Source organism: Ursus arctos, unplaced genomic scaffold (assembly GCF_023065955.2).
Source record: "Ursus arctos isolate Adak ecotype North America unplaced genomic scaffold, UrsArc2.0 scaffold_9, whole genome shotgun sequence".
NCBI classification, from domain to species: Eukaryota; Metazoa; Chordata; class Mammalia; order Carnivora; family Ursidae; genus Ursus; species Ursus arctos.
The window spans coordinates 49,490,305-49,512,183 of NW_026623111.1; the positions used below are offsets into that span (position 1 = coordinate 49,490,305).

At 33.9% G+C, this 21,879-nt stretch overlaps 1 long non-coding RNA gene across 1 annotated transcript in view; it reads left to right on the forward strand.

Annotated features, from left to right (window-relative positions):
* The window catches only part of LOC130543258 (uncharacterized), a 34,074-nt gene extending 13,487 nt beyond the window's left edge, over positions 1-20,587 (forward strand). The window contains exons 3-4 of the long non-coding RNA XR_008958470.1: positions 18,479-18,699; positions 20,474-20,587. This is a non-coding gene — a long non-coding RNA (uncharacterized LOC130543258). The remainder of the gene's footprint in view (positions 1-18,478; positions 18,700-20,473) is intronic.
* Positions 20,588-21,879: the final 1,292 nt, after the last annotated feature.

Below are 21,879 nucleotides of genomic sequence, written 5' to 3' on the forward strand. Positions count from 1 at the left end.
ATTATGGCTGCAAATACAGTAGTAGATCTTCTGTGATCAGAGTACTAGATTAAAAATTGGAACACTGGGCTCTGGATTTATTTTACTTCTGATTTACATTACCAAATAATAGACCCTAAATAAATATTTCAAAAGCATGCATAAGTAAATAGATGACAGCTTACAGACTTATTTTTGTCAACTATCAATGTAAAATAAAATTTCAAAATCATTGCATTTTATACCTACTATTTTTCTTCTGTTAATTGTTCTGAGACCAAGGGGCACCTGGGTGGCTCAGATGGTTAAGCGTCTGCCTTCAGCTCAGGTCATGATCTTGGGGTCCTGGGATCAAGCCCCATGTCAGGCTCCCAGCTCAGCAGGGAGTCTGCTTCTCTATCTCCCTCTGCCTCTCCCCCTGCTTGTGCTCTCTCCCTCTCTCAAATGAATAAATAAAATCTTAAAAAAATAGTTCTGAGACCAAATAGAAAACATATAGGGTATATTTATAAATGTTGAAAATTAGATTTTATCTACAATTGGTATTATTTGTTAAAGAGAAAAAAAACACATTAACACTTTGAAGTTGATATATGCAATAGATTTACTGTAAGAATTGTATTCCAGGTGAACTATATAAAAATATAAAAATAAATAATGAGAAAATGTTGTTTCACATACTGGACAGTCTTTGAAGGGAATATTAGGACTGTGGATAAGGACTCTGGAATTAACATTTTTAAATCTAAATATAACCAAAAAAAGAGCTTACTACTACTTGATCAAGAAGCATTCTAGGACTTCTCATTCAGAAATAGTAGGAATTGAGATTTTAGAACTGTACCAGTTCCTGGTGTGTGTGTTCGATTTATATCCTATAGGTTTAATATAGTTGAGAATAACATGTTTGTCTGGAAGGAAATACTAAAAATAAGACGGGTAACAGGACAATTAGTTGTGGTGGCCAGAAGAGTAATATACGGTTATGACCCCACCTAAAATTAAAGTAGTTTGGGACAATAAGACATGGAGGAAAAGACATCGAGAAGCCAAGCAAGTTTCCAGGACCAAATAAAGAAGGCCAGGCTTCAGGGTAAGTTTCTATTACCATGGAAAAGTAAAACATAAATCAGAAAAGTGAGACAAGCATCAGTGCATTGTTAAAATTAAACACAAAATGAAGACCAGATTTGTAAATTTCCTAGGTAGATAAAACCATGTAAATCACATAAGCAAAACTAAATCTAGCTTATTTCATGAACCTAAGTGAAACTTAGTTTGTTTCTTTTTCTCTGAAAATCATAAATGAAACTTCAGCTGTTCCCCCAAATGAGATGAGGTGACCACTTTTAACACATAGCAGCATGGATAGGAAAATTCTAATGCTATCACTAATTATTGTAAAGAAGGGGCGCCTGGGTGGCACAGCGGTTAAGCGCCTGCCTTCGGCTCAGGGCGTGATCCCAGCGTTATGGGATTGAGCCCCATATCAGGCTCCTCCGCTATGAGCCTGCTTCTTCCTCTCCCACTCCCCCTGCTTGTGTTCCCTCTCTCGCTGGCTGTCTCTATCTCTGTCGAATAAATAAATAAAATCTTTAAAAAAAAAATTATTGTAAAGAAAACCAGCTTCTGCATTTTCACTGTGTAAGCTGTCCTGGTACAGTGCACCTCCAAGCCTCATTCCACTGTTGACTTGAGCTTCCAATTTATGAATTATTAATATATATGCAATATACTGAATACTCTTACTAAACACTATGTTACCGATCGTGTGGTTTTAATTTTGTTATTTATGGATTTTTGACACTAGATGACACAGTAGCAGGCTTCAGGCCTAGAACTTCCCTGTAGTTACCTCAGGCACAGTGAATACCAGGTCTGCTGTAGAGAGGCTAATGCCACATAGAGACCAAAATCACACCACAAAACCAGAAAGACACAAGTCTTGGCATAGTTCCTGACTGATTGGAATTATTTAAGGAACTCAGAATGGTTGAACCAACTAGAAATTTTCCTGTTTTCCATCGGTCCAACTGATGCTCTATTAGACACATAGTTTATCTAGTTTAAAGAAAATCACTCTCTGGAATTCTCAGCTAGTTTCTGTGTGATCTATTATAGCTCTGAGTTTAGTTAATTTTTTTCTCCTTCAGTCATTTAGAAATACTTTGAGTAATTTTTATGTAACTTTCTGAATTTCTGATTAGTAACAGATGGACCAACGTTACCCGCATCAGCAATAACATTACCAATGACAGCATCAGCACAAGTCATGTGAAAACCCTTTCTAAAGAAGCAACTTGCCATCTAAAGAAGAGACATATCTTAGGGTTTCTCTTAATTGCCAAACAATTACACATTATTTATGTTTTATTTTATCATACTGCTTCCCAATTTATAGGAACACAAACGGGAAATGTTCCAAGAGCCCTACTTTACAAAAACTTACTCAGAAAAAAAAAAAAAAGTAAATTTGTTTTCATGGAGGCTCTCACTTTTTTATTTTCATGGCCTACTGATAAAATGGAGTGGAGTAATTACATTCTTGCATTAATCTCTGTGTGATAGCCCTGTGGGAAGAATGCTAGCTCTAGGAGACAGAGGTAGTAACAGACAGTTGCCACAGCATGCTCAAAAAAGACCTGGATAACACCAACATGTAAGGGGACACTGCCGAAAGGAAGCACTTGGCACCTGCCCTGCTGGAATAGCAGCATGTCAAGCAATCCCGTCCCACTATCCTGAGATTCTAAATATGAGACCTTCTAATTAGACATTAGATCGATTTCATTCAATTGCAGAGTGACAACACCAACACTTAACTCTAAGCCGGAAAATAAAGAAAAAAAAAATGGTGACATGTATTGCTTCCCATTGTTGAAAAATCTGGTCAAGATGACAATTTGAACAAATGCATGTTTCCTTCTTTCTTCTTGGAAATTTCTAGAGAAAATATCAATAGATATTTTAAGGTATTATAAGTAAAAATCATATAAAGAATTGAAAAGATTTTGCCATTTAAGAATAAAGGGAAACAATAAGGATAAACCTCTTTTTAAAATGTTTAATATATAGTGTTAGAAGGTTTCAACACAATATAAGCAAAAAGAAGCCATAGGTGCATACATGCACGTGTATACACACAAAAGCACATATCCAGATCCTATTTGTAACAGCAAGAATGTTATAAATATATAGGAAAAATTAAACAATATATAGAAGATAGAATCTAAAGCATTCTGAAAATTGAGGAAAATAACTCACTTTGTTTTATCTAAGATACTTCTTTTGTAAGAGACACTATTATTCTATACACTACCAGTATCATAGAACACAAAAACTAATGAAGCTGTGGCATCATCAATTTTAAGTGCATCTCTCTATCAAAATGTTTTTATAAAAGTGTCTAAGAATCAGTTTAATACAGAAAATGAGGAAATATGCTATTTTCTAGTGACTTCATTATAATTAGATCAACTGCTTTCATACTTCATACTTATATATGAATATATTTGTTGATATATGGGTCTAATTAAAGCTCCATATATATACATATATACATACACACACATATATATAGATATATATCAGAGACATTCTTCTGAAAAGATGACTCATGTAATGAAAATAAAATGAGTCCTTATACAGAACAGCAATGAAAACAGATTTGTCCTACTAGATAATAAAAAATATATAAAAGATACAGTGATTAAAGAAGGCACTATTGGAGTAACAATGCTCAGTGGAAGGTAAAAGGAAATAAAATCACTCATCATGAAATAAAAATTAGTAAGAAATAATAGAAATAAGAATAAGAAATAGACAAGAAACATACTATCACCTTCAATGAGAAGAGGGTGAATGATTTAAAAAATATCATTCAAGAAAACAGAAATAAAATTAAATCATGTTAATGAGTAGGAAGATTCCTTAGAGTAAATATATGAATTCCAAAATTTCATCAATAAAAAACCATGCAACTCCAATTAAGAAACACTAACGGAAATTTTATATGTAAGCCAAGAAGCCGATTTTAAAATTTGCATAGGAAAGCAAAGATCTAAATGAAGGAAAGAACTTTCTAATATACAAAAAAACTAGGAAATTTCCCTACCAAATACTAGAATATGTTAAGTCAGGAGCAATGAATTCTATGCCATCAACACCAGATTATATAACAGATTAGTTAAAGGGCGTATGGAGTCGAAAAGCAGACCCACGCATACAGACGTAGGACGCAAAGGCAATGTATAGCAGTGAGCAGAGCATAACTATACGATAAATCGTGCTTAGATAATTGGTTACCTCTGTGGGAAAGAATTTGATAGCTACTGAACAGCGTACACGAAATGTATTGATGTCAATTAAAGACCTAAATGAAGAAAGCATTCTTTCTAAAGCTTATAAATCACAAGATAAATTATCTTTATTATTTCAGATAAAAAAATTCTCAAGTATCTATTGAAAATATATGCTATATTATATGTTAATGTAACTTAAAATCACAGTCCATGCCAAGACAAAAATATCACAGAACATAAAAAGATGGCTATATCATATAAAACTTTACAACTTTATCAAAGGATACCATACAATGTAAAAAATAAATAACAGTATAATATTTACCACTTATATGAAAAGTTACATCAAATCAATAAAAAAATAATGAATATCCACACAGAAAGGAAATTCAAAGAAGAGAGACATGTATGATCTAGATACAGTATTTGAAAAGATGTTCCATATTACTACTTATTAAGGGTGGACAAATTACTGACAAAATTATATACCATTAAAGGCCAAGCTGATTGCCAAAAATTAATATTTGCTATCTTAAGGCTGGTAGAAATGTTGAGAAATAGAAATAGAAATATTTGTTTGAGAGTTTATCCATAAGGCAATTGATAACTAATTTGGCATCATCTAATAGAGGAAAAGATACCCGCAAATTATGACCTAGTTCGACTCTGAGTTACATACCCTAGAAGCTCTCACATGTTGGGATTGGATGGATAGACAGAAATAATCAGAGCCTTGTTCCGTTATGGTAAAAAGTGTTTCTCAGTGAGGGTAAGGACAATTAAATTATTTGGTTGTTCATGTAATTGGGTGCTATCAAACCATGAAAATAAATATACTGAAGCCACAGGGGCACCTGGGTGGTGCAGTTGGTTAAGGGTCCAACTCATGGTTTCGGCTCTGGTCATGATCTCAAGGTCCTGGGATCGAGCCCTGCGTCAGGCTCCGCACTCAGTGGGGAGTCTACTTGGGAATGTCTTTCTTCCTCTGCCCCTTCCCCTGCTCGTGCCCTCTCTCTCTCTATCTCTCTCTCTAAAATAAATAATAAATAAATAAATAATAAATTGGAACCACTCAAATTGATAAAAATGAATGTCGCTAACATATCAAACCAAAAAACAACAAAACAAGTAGCAAAGGAAATATAAATTATATAGCATAATACCATTCTTATGTGATCTGCTGTTGTTTTAATACTCAAAGCAATGCTGTGTGTATTTTTTAGGAGTATGCACATATAAGCAGATACTTCTTGACTGATGTCAGGAGGAAAAGGGTTGTATCATGGGTAGTATAAGCAGTGAATTTTATTTTTGCTATGCAGATTTGTTCCTTATGCTTACTGATAAGTATATGAATGCTTATTACTTATTGCATGTATACTTTTCTATACTGAAAATAGTTTATAAAATTTAAAAATTAGAGTCATACAATCTTAATCAAGAGCAGAGAATAAACTTATTTAATAAAGTATACCAAATAATGACTTTAAGAACTTGGATGTTGGTGTCAAATGGTTAGCATTAGTAAATGTCTGACCTGGTTGAGTTATTAACATCTCCAAAGCTGTTTCTTAATCTGTGAACTTGAAGTAATAATAGAATCTACACTATAAGAGTGTGGGGATTAAAGTACAAATGCATGTGAACTGTTGAACATGGTGCCCAACCATAGTGTTTGCTCAATAAGTATAAACTATCATTGTGACTATTATCATCAATATGGATTGTAGATATAAATATAAGTGTAAATCTTGGTCCCTACTAATCTTAATATAAGTTGAACAAATCAAGAAAAAATAAGAATAAAAATGCTATTTGGAAAAATTTAATAAGAATGTAAAAAAAAATTAAAATATAGAGAGTAGACAAGGGATATCATTCCCACATAAATGACTCTTTAAAATTAAAAGTTGGGGCGCCTGGGTGGCACAGCGGTTAAGCGTCTGCCTTCGGCTCAGGGCGTGATCCCGGCGTTATGGGATCGAGCCCCACATCAGGCTCCTCCGCTATGAGCCTGCTTCTTCCTCTCCCACTCCCCCTGCTTGTGTTCCCTCTCTCGCTGGCTGTCTCTATCTCTGTCAAATAAATAAATAAAATCTTTAAAAAAATTAAAATTAAAATTAAAAAAATTAAATTAAATTAAAAGTTAAGGGGGTAGCTGGGTGGCTCAGTTGGTTAAGTGTCTACCTTTGGCTCAGGTTATGCTCTCAAGGTCCTGGGATGGAGTCTGGCTTGGGCTCCCTGCTCAACAGGGAGTCTACTTCTCCCTCTCCCTCTTCCTTCCTTCCCTACTCCGGTTCCTCTCTCTTGCTCATGCTCTCTCTTTTTTTGCATTCTCTCTCTCAAATAAATGAATAAAATTTTAAAAACAAAAGAAAGTTAGGGATGCTTCTTTTGCAACCAATTTCAGTGTTGTTTGTGCTTGTAAACTTTTTTTTGTTTTATTTTATTTTAATCTCAGTATTTAAATTTAGTATAGCAAGCTTTTGAACAAAATAAAAGCTTTAAGTTCTTTGTACCAATAAAGCTGAAATAATATGGAGTGATAGTAAATATATAGTTACATATTCTCTTTCTTTCTTTCTTTCTCTCTTTCTTTCTTTCTTTCTTTCTTTCTTTCCTTCTTTCTTTCTTTCTTTTCCTTTCTTTCTTTTTTGTTACATATTCTTTCTGAGATGATTTATTTGAAACATGTTACCTGAGTTACAACTGTGTATAATGCTTCACAATTCTTTGACTCCTGGAATATTTTTGTTACAGTTTATCATCAACTTCCTATTTCTAAGAAGGAGTTGGGTGTATATGACACCTGACACATGTAAAGACCTTAGAAATTTGGTAGTGCTTCAACAGACATTATTATGGAAATTTAAAGACAATTTCCAAACCAAGGGTTGGAACTATCTCGGAGTGGCTAGAGTATTTTATCCATCTTATATTTCATAAATATGCTCTTTTAGAAGTTCTTATTTTGTGTTATTTTACTTGAGTTGATTTAAAAGACTTGGTTGCATGTCTAAAAGGAAAACGTAAGTGTCTTCAGAATTCAGCTAGAAATAACTGTCAAAATGACATGAAATTAAGTATATTAATTATAATTAATAAGTCATTATGAACTTTATCTATTTTTTTCTCTAAATAAAGAAAGTCTTGTTGGAAATATATTTCTTTTCAAGGAACCATGGGAGCCTGATTGTGTCAGTTGTTTAAGTGGCTGCCTTCTGCTCAGGTCATGATTCCAAGGTCCTGGAATCAAGTCCCTCATCAGGCTCCTTGCAAAGCAAGGAGCTCCTTCTGTCTGCCTCTCCCTCCGCTTATGCTCTCTCTCTGTCTCTCTCTTTCTGACAAAAAAATAAAGTCTTTAAAAAAAGGAACCATATAGTTTGATGAATAATTTTGTATTTTAAAAATATAACTATATGGGTAAAATAAAATAGTCATAGCTTCTGAAATTGTTATTTGATATGTTTATGTGCATATCAACAAGTTGTTTTTATTTTTAAGCAATGGAATTTAATTTTTGCATATATTGAATAGAACAATAATTGCCTAAATATATATTCTTTGAAATGATGGTATATATGCTATAAATTTAAAGATGAAATATCTGTAAAAAGCTTTAACATCATTATATAGTTGGTGGTTTTTTAATGTAGAAACAAGCATTTCCCCATAGATTATTAATGAATTTGCATGTCTGAATTTTTTTTTTAATAATGTAGATTTAACTAAGATCTCTTTGAAATAATGTAATTCTCCCTGGCTTTTTCAATGCTATGAAAAATTTTATTAAAAGAAATACTTTTATTTAAAATGTTACTCCTTTTCAACAATGGTTATTTGAAGTGATGAAAATAGTCTAAGTTGTATATACACATCACATTTCCTCTTTTACTCCCACGTTCCCTATTTACGACATTTACCAGTCTTATACTATATACTGACTGTGCTCATAAGAGTATCATGGGTTTAGGGAAAAATTCCATTTGCTGACAAACTTTTAAATAATTCATTTTCTTAGAAAAGCTTACATGGCAAAATCTAATGAAATGACTGTTGTACCAATTGATCATTATGGTAAACTTTACAAAATTAATGCTGTTGACAGACTTTTATTTTAAATATAAATAGATGATCCACTTGGCATTATTACAGTGACTATATTTTTCACCAGAAATTTCAAATATGATTTTTAAAATATTGGCTATTTATGCCTCAAAAAGAATCATGTAATTAAAGCTGCAATTCATCTTAATTGCGATAAAAAGATAATAACTTGAAAATAAGTGTCATATTTTAATTGGAAAAGAGAAAAACAGTTTGTGTTTGTAATCTTTTTTGCTTGTTTTAGTTTTTTTATCTGTTTTTTTGATTTTTTTACTATGTTTGTTATTTTGAGAAAGGAAACACATAATTAAATTTCACACTAATGTTAAATTATCTTCTATAAAAGAATCAAACATTTATCAATAGTTCTTTAAAAATAATTTTAGATTTTATTGTATATAAATCACCACCTTATAATTGTTTAAATCCTGTGAGCAAGCACATCTCTTGGAATGATTATTAAGAAGAAGAGATTTGAATTAAAAAATAGGTATTTATTTCTTTCATGAAATATTTAAAAACACGGTTGAGATATCTGGATATATAAGTACTTGTGGAGAGTATTTATATTTATTAAGGACCTACTGTTTGTCAGCCACCATTCAAAATATACAATACATTTCAGGATGCCTGGGTGGGTCAGTGGGTTAAGGCCCCATCTCTTGATTTCAGCTCAGGTCATGATAACAGGGCTTTGTTCTGGGGCATGGAGCCTGCTTAAGATTCTCTCTCTCTCTCTCTCTCTCTCTCTCTCTCTCTCTCTCCCTCTGCACTTCCCCCTCCAACTCTCTCTCTAAAACAGCAACAACAAATCAACGACAAAAGTATATATGATATGTTTCATGTAATGTGACCCTCACCACAACCATACAATTTAATTGTGAGAAACTTGAGACTTTCAGAGGAATGAACACAAAATTAGTAAACAACAAAGTCTCAAAGTCACAACTCCAAGACCTTTCTATAATACACCATGTACCCTTAAGTCATCGCATTTAGTAAGACTTGTTATTAGGCTCCGCATAACTCCATGTAAAGAACTGTATTGCAATATGAGAACTGCTTTAAAGAGAAAATTGTCAGGTAACTCGGAGGGAGAGTACATCATTGCTTACAGAATAAATAAAAATAAAATCTTACCAATTTGTGAAAATAAATTTTAACACATGTTTTAACACATATTTATGTTTATGCTCTCTAATTAAAAAAAGAAAAATTCTACCAAGATTGGCATTTCTAAAATACCCAGAGTTGGTACTGATACATATAATTTAGCTGTAGACAATGTGCTCTTTCCTGGGGGTGGGGGAGGTGGAAAACAACAACTTTTATCTACCTATGTAAGCCTTGGCTCCAGAATGATAGTATCAAAAGGGCCAACGTAGAATTTAGCGCATCGAGCTTTAACTTGGAAATAGGGTATCTATAGCAGCAGGTGCTATATCATGTCTCTTTAATAGTCAATAAAACTGGCAAGAGTCATTGCTTACTACCTGATAGCTAGTAGGTTTTCAAATGATAGAATTCATTTGTCACCCTCCACTTAGCATATCTACGACTTTCCAACAAGAAATGCCATCTTCAAGCAGTTATTTTAATGAGTGAAAGATTAAATGCTAAAATAAGAGGTGATAGAAGGGAAATGTGGAAAGCAATTATGTCCTGTCTCTTAGGACAGAAATGGGGATCACCTGGAGGTTCCTATCTTTTCTCGAAGAGTTTATGTAGAAGACACATAAAACAGAAAAGTGAATAGCACTGCATTAAATGAGCACATGCTTTCAGAGGCATCTGTGGATACGATCTTTTAGTGGTAGTCTCTATTGTAATTAATCTTAAAACAGCATACGGGGACTAAGAGGAGGTTGTTGCGATTCACTGAAGCAAATCTACATCTATAGGGAAATGTCACTCTTGCTGTTACACGTGAGTACGAAAACATATCTGCCAAAACTCTGGCTACATTAAACCTACTAACATTTCTTTTTTTATTCAATAATATCTGATTGAATTTTGAAAGACTTCTTGAGATAATACACATTTCTCAGAGTAATTTTGTCACTCACTGAACACAAATTGGGATAGAAATAAATTATATTCCAGAACAAAATGTGGTTGAGAAAATAATAAAATTAGTTAAGCAGTAATAATACACTTTGTTCTAAGTGCCAAGAGATAAGTCTCTGAGTTGCTCTACTATGAAAAAGTTGTCATCTAATGATGAAAAATCATATAAAATGGAACAATTTGACATTGAAATAGGCATTGGCAGTGTGTCAGGCCTTCTTATCATTTTCAGGCAGTAAAAATCACCCCAAACTGAAGATAAATGAGTTCCTTAAAAGAAGTTGCTTCTCTATGATACTCAAACATTTAGCAGGCTTTTCTTGTGTATTGCATTTAAATAAGTATTGAAGTTTATATTTTATGTCAAAATATTCTCTTTGCAATAATCTCATTTCTTCCCTTTACCTCTTTTTATTTAATTTATTTTTCAAAGCTATTACTCAAATGTATATTCTTTCCACAAAATTCCAGTATGCAGTGACAGCTTTGTTCTTAGAGTTCCTCTACGTATTAGGGCTTTAGAGGCTCTGAGCAGGACACCTTCAGTGTCTGAAAATCCTTTGACAAGTTGAAGTTTTTTACTGACAATTTGCTAAGGACAAAAATTTGTTAACAAAAGCATGGTTAGTAATGTATGTTTTGGGGGAATTTTGATCGTTTTTTAATTCATCACAGAAACCTGTGTCTGTGTCCTCAGTCTTGGCAAGGGAAAGAACAAAGTTGAAATCATGAATAAATGAAAGAATATGACTAACAGAATATTCTTTATTCTTTTTCATAAGGGATGAATAATATAACAAGTTATCTGAGAGCCAGGTAAATGGGTAAAGTTCAAAGCTAACCACATTGAAGGAAAACTGAAGTTAGGTCTGACCATACATACCAAAGAGAGACATTCAGGAAATAGATGCTGTGTTTATATTGATAGTATTGAATTTTGTCCCAATTTCTCTTCTGGTTTTACAGTACAATTGCATTGCTAGTCTGTGATTTTAATACAAATACTGAATACAGGCAAAATTATTTCACTTCTCTGAAATTCCCAATATCATAACCTAACAAGAACATTTTCCTCACACATTTGTAATTATCATTTGAAACCTGAAGTTTTCAAGTAGAATAAAAAGATAAATGAGTCTTTTAGTTTATGAAAATTGTTTCTGTAACTATTTTGTTCTATAAGTTTTCTCTACTGGAGGCTGTTGGATTTTCAGATCCACCTATTCTTATAGATAAGCTACAGTCTTTAAAATGGGTGAAGAAGAGCTCTCTGATTTGCTTTAAGTTTCCTTTGACAACTGCTTGAAATTTCTGTAGATTTAATACTTCATGAGGAAATCAAAATAAAACTTTACCAAAGTTATTTCTATGAGTGACTATACTTTTTGGGCTAATTTGTCTGATATATATTCCTTTAAAAAAATCCGTGTTTCTTCTGTGTTTTAGCTCAGTCCACTGATTATGTTCTCAAACCTCTCAATGAAGAAAACGTACTTGTAATTCAAAGGACTTTAAAAGACCCTTTATAATAAAGAAAATATAATTCTAGAGCTTATCTGTGCATAATGCAAAAGCAAATTACACATTTCATGTTAAAATTGGATATTGTGAATAGACCCAGAAGCAAGGTAACCTAAAGGGAAAGCTATTTTCATGCAGTTTTATAAATGACATAAGACTTACAGTGGATTTTATCATTAATTCAACTATGCATTCTAATGTCAAGTAAATGTATTTTAATATATTTAATTGAAATTAAACCATTTCAAACAATTTAATTTGAAATTCTCCAGAGATAATAAATGTTTTATCACTGAACTTTTAAAGCATATAAACATTTTAGAGGCTTATATTAAGAGCCAGTATGTCAAGGTTCAATAAGAGGCACTAAACCATTAGAAGATATTTATGGATATAATACAGAATTTGCCAAGGGCTTTGATCTTACACAATTGTGGGAGCTGCTTGGGTATTCTCTGTAAGGTTACTGCATCCATCTGACACTACAGCCTGGAGTCTCCAAGGTAAGTTAGTTAAGACAGAGGAATAACTGGCCCAAAAGTTGAAAAAGCTGAAGTAGGATCCAAGAATGGTAGACCAGCTGTAGTTCTACCTGCAGCCTTATGCTAGGGAGACGAGCCAGTAGATTGTTGACCACATGTGTAACTGTAACACAGCTGCTGCTCCGCCCCAGCCCTCCTAATCTTGCACGAAGACCTCCTATGTGGCCCATCTTCAATGGAAACTTTCAGGGAGAGGAGATCTGGGAAAGGTAGATCAGCATAGCGAGAAAGTGAGACATTACAAAGCCACCACAGCCAATAAAATCTCTGATTCTACTTTTCAGCCCCTGAATTTAATCCCTAAATCATCTACTTTATTAGTGTTAATAAGCTTCTATTTTGTTTCCAATAAGATATGTTTGCAGTAGCACATTTTGTTGCAGTCACTCTATACTGTATGTAAAGATGATGGGTTTTTAACTGAAATTATAACTGAATCGGACTTTATTAATATTTATTACGTAAAGATGATTTATATAATGTTTAGATAAGCATGAAAAGAAAGGAAATCATAGTTTGCATTGATTGGAGGGAGAGGTAAAGAAAGCTGTCTTTTTTTTTTCTGGTACTAAGACCAAATTTAAATTAAAAAGCAACTGATAAGCTACCAAATTTAAATTAAAAAGCAACTGAGAAGCTATGCATAAGGTAGCAGAAGCTTTATTATGCATATTTTAAATGATCTGTAAAAGAAATTCTAAAATTGTATGACTTCTTAAATTCCTAATTTTCTCTGAGTTTTATATGTCATCGTTAATTACCTATTATTTTTCAGAAATAGAACATAACATTGCCTATATATTTGGTAGTTCTTTTTATTCTCAAATGATGAAGTGAATATCATAGGTTACTCAGTTTAAAAGTGAGAGGAGTGCTTCTATTGCATGAAAGAAATATCTATTATTAACTGAGTACTTCCTTTATGTGAAATACCTGATACACATCATAGAAAGTTACTAGTGAAATAGGAGCCCATTTCTTTTTTTTTTTTTAATAGGAGCCCATTTCTTATGACTCTACTTGTCTTAACAAGTTTCATCAAGACTGATGTTCATAAAATTTCTCTACAGTACTTTGCAAAAATTTTTAACTTTATCAAGAAAGATACAAAAACCCGTAATATAATTTTTCTGTTCTAGGCAAAGAGATAATAATGATATTTAATTAAATATATCAGTATTGAAAATATCCAAATTTTTCATCATTGTGTGGATAAACTTAAGATCAAATGATGTCTGAGCTTCAGTGTTAACCCTCACTGAGAATTCTCCAATGTGTAACTGGGAATCCCTAAAGACAGCCTAAGATGATCTCAGAAAGCAAACTTGGTTTCTGACTGGGGTAATCACTGGCCTCAATTGCTTCTATTTTTACCATTTCACCTCTTCTCTGGCCTCTGCTATCCCAAGATAACTGTCAACACTCACCCTCAGCTCACTGTCTGATCTCTTGCTCCATCAAGGTAAAGATGTCGTCTCCTGACCTCAATCAGAGACAAACTAAAATTGTTGTCTCTAATCTTTATGAAACTAAAAGGCCAGGCAGTCTTTCATGATTGGTCATAATTAGTTACAGAGATTCTCATGAGGCTTTCATAGAATTAATGAATTTATATGTAAATTATCTAACAAATACTTGTAATATAAGAGATTTAAATATATATATATTTGTAATATTTGAAGAAAAATGTCAGTAAGCAGCCACTCCAGGTATGTCATTTTCACTAAGCAGAAGTTTACACAACATGAAATGTGTGGTTCTGTGTTGATCAGATGTGAAATCTGATCAAATTTTCCTAGTTACTTTATATTTCAATACAATGACTTTTATATTTCAGTGACATTGACTTAATGAGTTATACATTGTAATTAAATGAATACATATTTCTCATAGAGACCCAATTAAAACACAATTGATTCCTTATATGAATATTATTTATTTACAAGAACAATTTGGCATTATTTTACTAAATGCTATGAAGTTGTGACATTATTTTGTTATTGTATGTGTCCTCTAATACGAAAATTGTCTAGAAGTTGTTCTCATTCATGTTTTTAAATTTTCCCTTTGTTTAAAATATTATTATTTAAACAGAAAATATGATGAAGAAATACACATTCTTGGGTTTCTATTTATTGTGAATGAGGCACTACATGATTCCTAGTCAGTAAATATCTAATTTGGTGAATGTTTTTCACTGAGTTGGATTTTAAGACCTCCCAATAATGAACTTAAGGTGGAAAACAATATTGAATCCACTAAGAATGTGAGACTCTGCAAATGGTTTTCTTTGGTGTAGTTTTAATTTTAAATGCTGTAATAAATTATATATTTTTAGCTTCTAGTTTCTGTTTCCCAGCATGAGTCACCGTTGTAATTTTTCTCTTAAATCTTTACTTAGCAATAATGTTATAAAAATTTTTCTAAAAGAATGATGAACAAGTCATTAATCACTCTTTTATTATTTTAGAAGCGTGGAGACCCAATTTTGCAATTGTTTAGATTTGAGCAATCAAAGCAGATTAGAATTCTTTAATAAAAAATATAGATTATGATAACTAGTAAATTTTGTTCATATCCAAAACATTAAAACTACTATGACTCAAAATTTCTCAGTCAAATAAAAGATCACTTCCAAACCAAATTCTGTTATTTCAGCTTTGAGCTGGTGCAATATTTATTATTTTTGGAAATTAATTTGTTGTTGTATAAATTTTTTTGACTGGAATGAAACTTAAAAAATAATTTTCTTAGAGATGAGATTCAATCTGAGAGAATCAAACACTATAGACATGTAGTGGAGAGCTAAATACCCATAATTACGTTAACATGTAATGAAAGAGTATACCTATTAATATATAGTTATTTATCGAGTGTTATGTATAAGTGTCCTCGTAAGTTCAGAGAATGAAAGAAAAAACAATATTAGTCTAATTACCATATCTGAAGTGCTACAGAACAACCCCAAAATGTCAACAAATATTCGTATATAAATAAACAGAGGACGGTTTGATCTGAACCAAAATTCACCCCAGATGGTGCAAACAAAAGGATTGCAAGAGAAGGATCCTCTCATAGGTAGAGGCAAGCTTAAAGAAGTAAGCAAAGATTGTGAGGTAATCAATAATCAGCAACAGCAGAACCCAAACTATCTCTGGACTAAATGGACCCAGGGAGGAACTAAGGTCACTGGAGATAATAGAGAACAGGTGCTGTGGGGGAAGGGCTGCAGTCCGGGAATGACACAGCTATTGCTAGAGATGTTATAAAGTAATAGGAAGAGAGAAAAAAAATCAAAAACAAGCAAAATGTTTTTTAAAAAATCTCTCTCCTCTCCGTCGCCTATAACCTGTAAGTATCTCCTCACCGCCTGAACTTCCAGGAAGCCAGCTGGTCAGGAAATCTTTGTCATGCTGCCTTTGGGATATAGATTTTTTTTTTTTTTACATTTTTTTAAAAAATTCAAATTCAACTAGTCAACATATAATACATCATTAGTTTTTGATGTAATGTTCCATGATTCATTAGTTGTGTATAACACCCAGTGCTCATCACATTACATGCCCTCCTTAATACCCATCACCCAGTTATCCCATCACCCCCCTCCCCCATCGCAGTTCCCTTTCCGCAACTCTCAGTTTGTTTTCTGGAGTCAAGAGTCTCTCATAGTTTGTCTTCCTCTCTGATTTCTACCCATTCAGTTTTCCTTCCCTTCCGTGTGATCCTCTGTGCTGTTTCTTATATTCCACATATGAGTGAAACCATGGGATAATTGTCTTTCTCTGATTGATTTGTTTCGCTTAGCATAATCCCCTCCAGTTCCATCCAGGTCGATGTAAATGGTAGGTATTCATCCTTTCTGATGGCTGAGTAATATTCCATTGTGTATACAATAGGATACAACCTTTTATGTGCAGAGCGAGGCAAACAAAGTCAGAGAATAGGAGTACAGGCCAGATGGAGAATAACCTGCAGAACACCCTTGCTGGTTTCTGGTCTATCTACAGATTTCTCTCCCAAATTTTATATTTTTAAGTAAGTCACTTTGATGGTAATTTAGAAGGGATAATAGTAACGAACAGTGCTTCCCTTAGCATGTAGAATGAGGTGAATTCCTCTCTCCAACACATATATTTTTAGTCATGAAAAAAAAAGGCCCCATTCATAATTCCTTACATTTCTGTTGGATGGAAGAATTACGCCTTTCCCCCCCCTTCTTAGAACAGGGCGAACATTACTATTTAATAATTGATCAGCATGGTTTTTATATGTCACAAACTCCACATTTTTAAGCACATAGATTAATATTAACAAAGCTTATATTTCATATTCCCTTCTTTTTTATTTAAAAAAATACCTGCTATGTATTGGGGGCTTACTATGAACCAAATATCATATAAAAACTTTATATACGTTATTCAATTTATTCATCTCCACAAAACATTGATATTTTTGGTTTCCTCTCAACCGCATTTTGTGGAAGAGGTAACTGAGGCTAACAAATTGTCAAGGACCCATTATCATCAAGGGGCCAGGTATTCCTTGAATAAAATCAGACTAACACGAGAGTCCATTTTCTTAACAACCATGCTTTTGTTTTCTTTCTCTCTCTAAAAGTATCTATTTATTTAATTAGTGTCCATACAGTTTTACTTAATTCTGTAATCCTAACCACATCTCTCTAAAATAGCTTTTACTAATTTAAAGGCAAAAAAAAAAAAAAGTATAGTCCCAGAGAAATGACAGTACAGCAAATAAAGCTTCATGGAATCTACCTATTATTGTCACTTTGTTTTGCCATATTCTGTGACCAATAAAACATTTGGCTGACAGCATAAAAAAAATCACTATAATTGATGCACATATCTCTTAGGAATCAATGATATTCTGTGGTTCATGACAACAGTACTGTCATAGGTCATATTCTGAGGGAAGCCAAATGTAAGTAGGAGTTTAGTATGAGGATGTTTCTTAGAAACAAAACCCTTCCTGTCAACAGCTATGGGGGAAAAAAAGAAAAGAAAAGAAAAAAAAGAAAGAAAACAGGCAAAGCAAGACAGGGCAGGTGCAAAAAACTCAGCCAGCTTCTCAGAAACTCTGGAGTTGAAATGGCCCATCAAAGCTTTCCTGAATTGAACAGAAAATACTGAAGCCCTTACACCCTCTCCCCTCTCACTCCCTTATCCCCCCAACTCTATTAATCATTACTTATGGGTCACTCCAGAAAGGACATGACCTTGAACAAGGGTGCCCTCTGTGGTTGAGACTATCCTGAAAATTCTGATAGCTGAAGGTTGTGGGGAGCTTAGACAATACATTCTTCCTTGAAGAAGAATGTATTCCCCTTCCTTTTTCTTTTTTTTAAAAGATTTTATTTATTTATTTGACAGAGAGACAGCCAGCGAGAGAGGGAACACAGGCAGGGGGAGTGGGAGAGGAAGAAGCAGGCTCCCAGCAGAGGAGCCTGATGTGGGGCTCGATCCCAGGACTCTGGGATCACGCCCTGAGCCGAAGGCAGACGCTTAACGACTGAGCCACCCAGGCGCCCCTGTATTCCCCTTCCTTGAAGGAATCTGGGTTGTACTTCTCCATATCCACAGATGCTATTTCTCTCCTGAGACATACAAACTAACTTTGGCAATAATAATGAGCCCTAGCTTTATTCTTCCTAAACTGAAGTTGATTTTGCCCTAGAAGTACCAGTTCATATAATGTGGTACATTTGGATATGTCCATTCAAACCTATGTTTCTTTTCTCAACTTTACGTAATTAATTCTATGTAAAGCATTTGGTCTGGCATTTCAAATCAGATTTTAAATTCTTAAATTGCTGAAATATGGCAATTGCTGGTTGTAGAAGTTCCTCTTTCCTTTCTGCTTTCATAAACACCAGCAACAATATAACTTTCAAACATTCTTTTTCAAAATCATGGTGGGTTTGTGGTAAATTGTGGTTTGCAGGCAAAGGTTCACTTACTAACTACAGCAGTTGAGAACGCAGGAGAAGACTGTCCTGATCATCGGAGCCTGAAAGTCCTATGTACCACCATGGAAACAACATGCTTTCTCTGAAAAAAAGGGTTTTCCCTTCCTCTCTCACACCAGCTAACACAGAATGCAATTAGGAGAGAGAAAAGAAATCTGAAGCTCAAACAAAAGCTGTATTGTTATGAAGTTTAAAGGTGAGTTTGTACAAATATCAAAAACTAATTAAGCAGAACAGGTGATATTTAACTACTTTGAAACTTTGAAAAGGGAAAATTGATTTTTGTCTCATTGGATTAAATTACATTTTCATATTGATTGACACAAAGTGCTTCTGTTACTTCTCTTCCAGACAAGGTAAATACGCTAGCTGCTATTTATTCATGAAACCCTGTCTCTCAAAATTTCAGAGCATGTTATTCTAGCATTTTATTATTAAACAAATATTTTGACAGGTGATGATATTTTAGAAGATAAACAGAAATATACATCCATTCACTTCTACTATGTAATTTAAACCTAGAAAATACAACACAGAAGTGGTGGAATGCATTCACAGGTCAATTCTATCTGCGTCTGATGTAGATTAAGATCAATGGAATCAATAAAGCTTAATTAAAACTGACTTTAATATTTTTGTCAGTCACAAAACTAAAATGTTGAATTAAGAACTGCTAGCCAGTAATCATTTCATTTACTTCCCCCAAAGTTATTGAATGGAGAGGAATAAAAATACATAAGCCCCATAGAGACATTAAACTATGAGAAATTTATGAGTGTTCTAAGAAAGGGGGGCAGAGAGGAGTACAAGAATATAGAAAAAATCTTATTCTGTGAACCACAAAGTGTTCCCCCCTCACAGAAACATACCAGTTTTAACTGATTTTTCGTTTGTTTTGCGTTTCAGTTTTGAAAAGTAAATAATGTGATACAATACTTGGAAGTAGGAAGGAGGTTTAGGGAAACAATCAAAAGTTAATCTGGAAGAACCAAATAATTTTTACGACCTTAGTTCTAATCTTTCATTGTGCTCATGGAAAATATTAGGTAAAAACAGCATGGAATTTTCTGGATTTTTGGGCAATAGAGAGGATTTGTAGAGGTTCAATGGAGTAAGATCTGGAAAAAAATGGAGTGCATTGAGAAATATATATATATTGAAAAGATGAGAACTATCTTATAGGGGATTTTATTATCGTTTTGTTTTGCATCCTCACTTCACTCCTCAAACTAAAATTTCAAATAGTTTTCCCTCTTACACTGAATGAAATTTAAAATACTTAATATGTCCTAAAAAGTAATACAATAATCCCCCTTATCTGTTGGGTATATGTTCTGAGACCCCCAGGAGATGTCCAAAACCATGGCTAGTACTTTTTTTTCCTGTGTATACATACCTATGATAAAGTTTAATTTGTAAATTAGCCACAGTAAGAGATTCTTTCAGTGCTCCTGGACCAATTCCAACATGGGGGCCCCCCGTAAACACAGTAATTCTCGGACACCAGCACAGTGTCTGAGAATTCAATCCCATTCTGACACTATCTATTTGGAGAGAGCATGAAATTCCATAGGTTAAGGGTTCAGTCCTACAAGACTGCTCATCTATTTCTACTTCGGATGGCAGTCTAAAGTCCCAGGCTGTTACTTGTGCTTCTGACAAGCCAGCTATAGATTGTAGGTGTCCAAGGCCTCCTCCTTGGGTTGTTTTAATTTGTTAGAGTGGCTCACAGAACTCAGGGAAACATCTAATGTTTGTTTACCAGTTTCGTAAGAGATATGATGAAGGATGCAAATCAACAGCCATATTAAGGGCTGCTTCATAGGGCAAACTTTGGGGAAAGGACATGAAGTTTCAATTGGGGAATTCTACAGTGGAATTCCACTCTCCCCACGTCTCCCCAGTCTCCCCAAAGTTGATGTGTTCACTAACCTGGAAACTCTGAATCCTGTCCTTTTGTGCTTTTACAGAGGCTTCACTGTATGGTCGTGATTGACAAAAGCATTGGCCATTGGCTGCTTCACCTCCAGCCCATTCCCAGAGGTCGGGGTAACCTTCGTTAACACAACAAAAACAATTTTATTGCCCCTCATACTTAGGAAATTCCACAGGTTTTGGGACCTGTGAGCCAGAAACAGTAGACAAAGGTTATCTGAATGACCAAATATATGTTTCTTGTAAATCACAATATCATAGAGATTAACAATAATAACTAAAAATAAAATAAAATGATTATAAAACTCTATTGTAATAAAGTCATATGAATGTGGTCTTTCTCTCTCAAAATATCGTATTGTAGTATACTCACCCTTCTTCTTGTGATGACTAAATTACTTTATTACCCACTTGGATTCCTGGGTCCTCCAAGCAGTAGAAATACACTGGGATCACGGAGGTTTTCTAAGCAAGACTTTTACTGGGGCTTATGCATCAGCACAGGGAGGCAGCACAAAGGAAATGATCCTTCAGGCTGACTCTGTGAACAAAAGCCAGGGAAAATTTTTCAAGAAGCTAAGGCAGGGAGGGAGTGACATCTAAGCATGTAGAGGAGGGAAGAAACACAGAAAGTTGGGTGCACAGGCACAGTGCACAAGAACATGCTTCGTCATACATCACCTCCACAATGGTTTATACTGCTTTTAGCCACACTGTAATCGTTGCAGTTCTGTAACTATCCCAAGTACACTCATAATTCAAGCCCTTTGTCCATCTGTTTCCTATATATCCTAGCTGCCCACATGACTCGCTTATCACTTCCTCCAGCTCTCTTCTTAAATATCAAGGGGTACTTCCTTGACAGTGCTACATGAAATTTCACCCCCCTCTGTGCTCTCTCACTTTGCTTTATTTTTTTCACAATTATTATCATTTTTTGCTACATAATATTTGTTTAGTTTGTTTATTGTTACCATCTTTCTTCCCCATAAAAATGTCTGTCTTCTTCATGAGAGCATAGAGCCTGTTTTGTTTACTCTTATACCCTAATACCTGAAGGAAATTTGGTAAATATTTGGCAAATGAAGGAATGTATCTCCTTACTTCCCTACAGAATTTTTAGTATAAAGTAAACTTTCATTTTTGTATTACAAAATCGGATGTCCCCTGGGGAATAAAATGAAGATTTAGTAGAGCCTTAAGATAAATGTAGGGCAGCATGGGCTCAGCTGCCTCGATGGTAATCACTGAAGTAGTTGCTCTGGGAACGCAGAAAAGCATCTCATAGGATTATTTATATTCTTGCGCTAGTGAGGTACAGGAAAAAGAAACAGAAATTGCATGTACTCATTATTTATTAAAATGATGGCTATATCCTGTAAAGGAGTTTGGTTAAGTCCTATACTTTGGAAACTATATCACATGATTCAAGCATATGGCT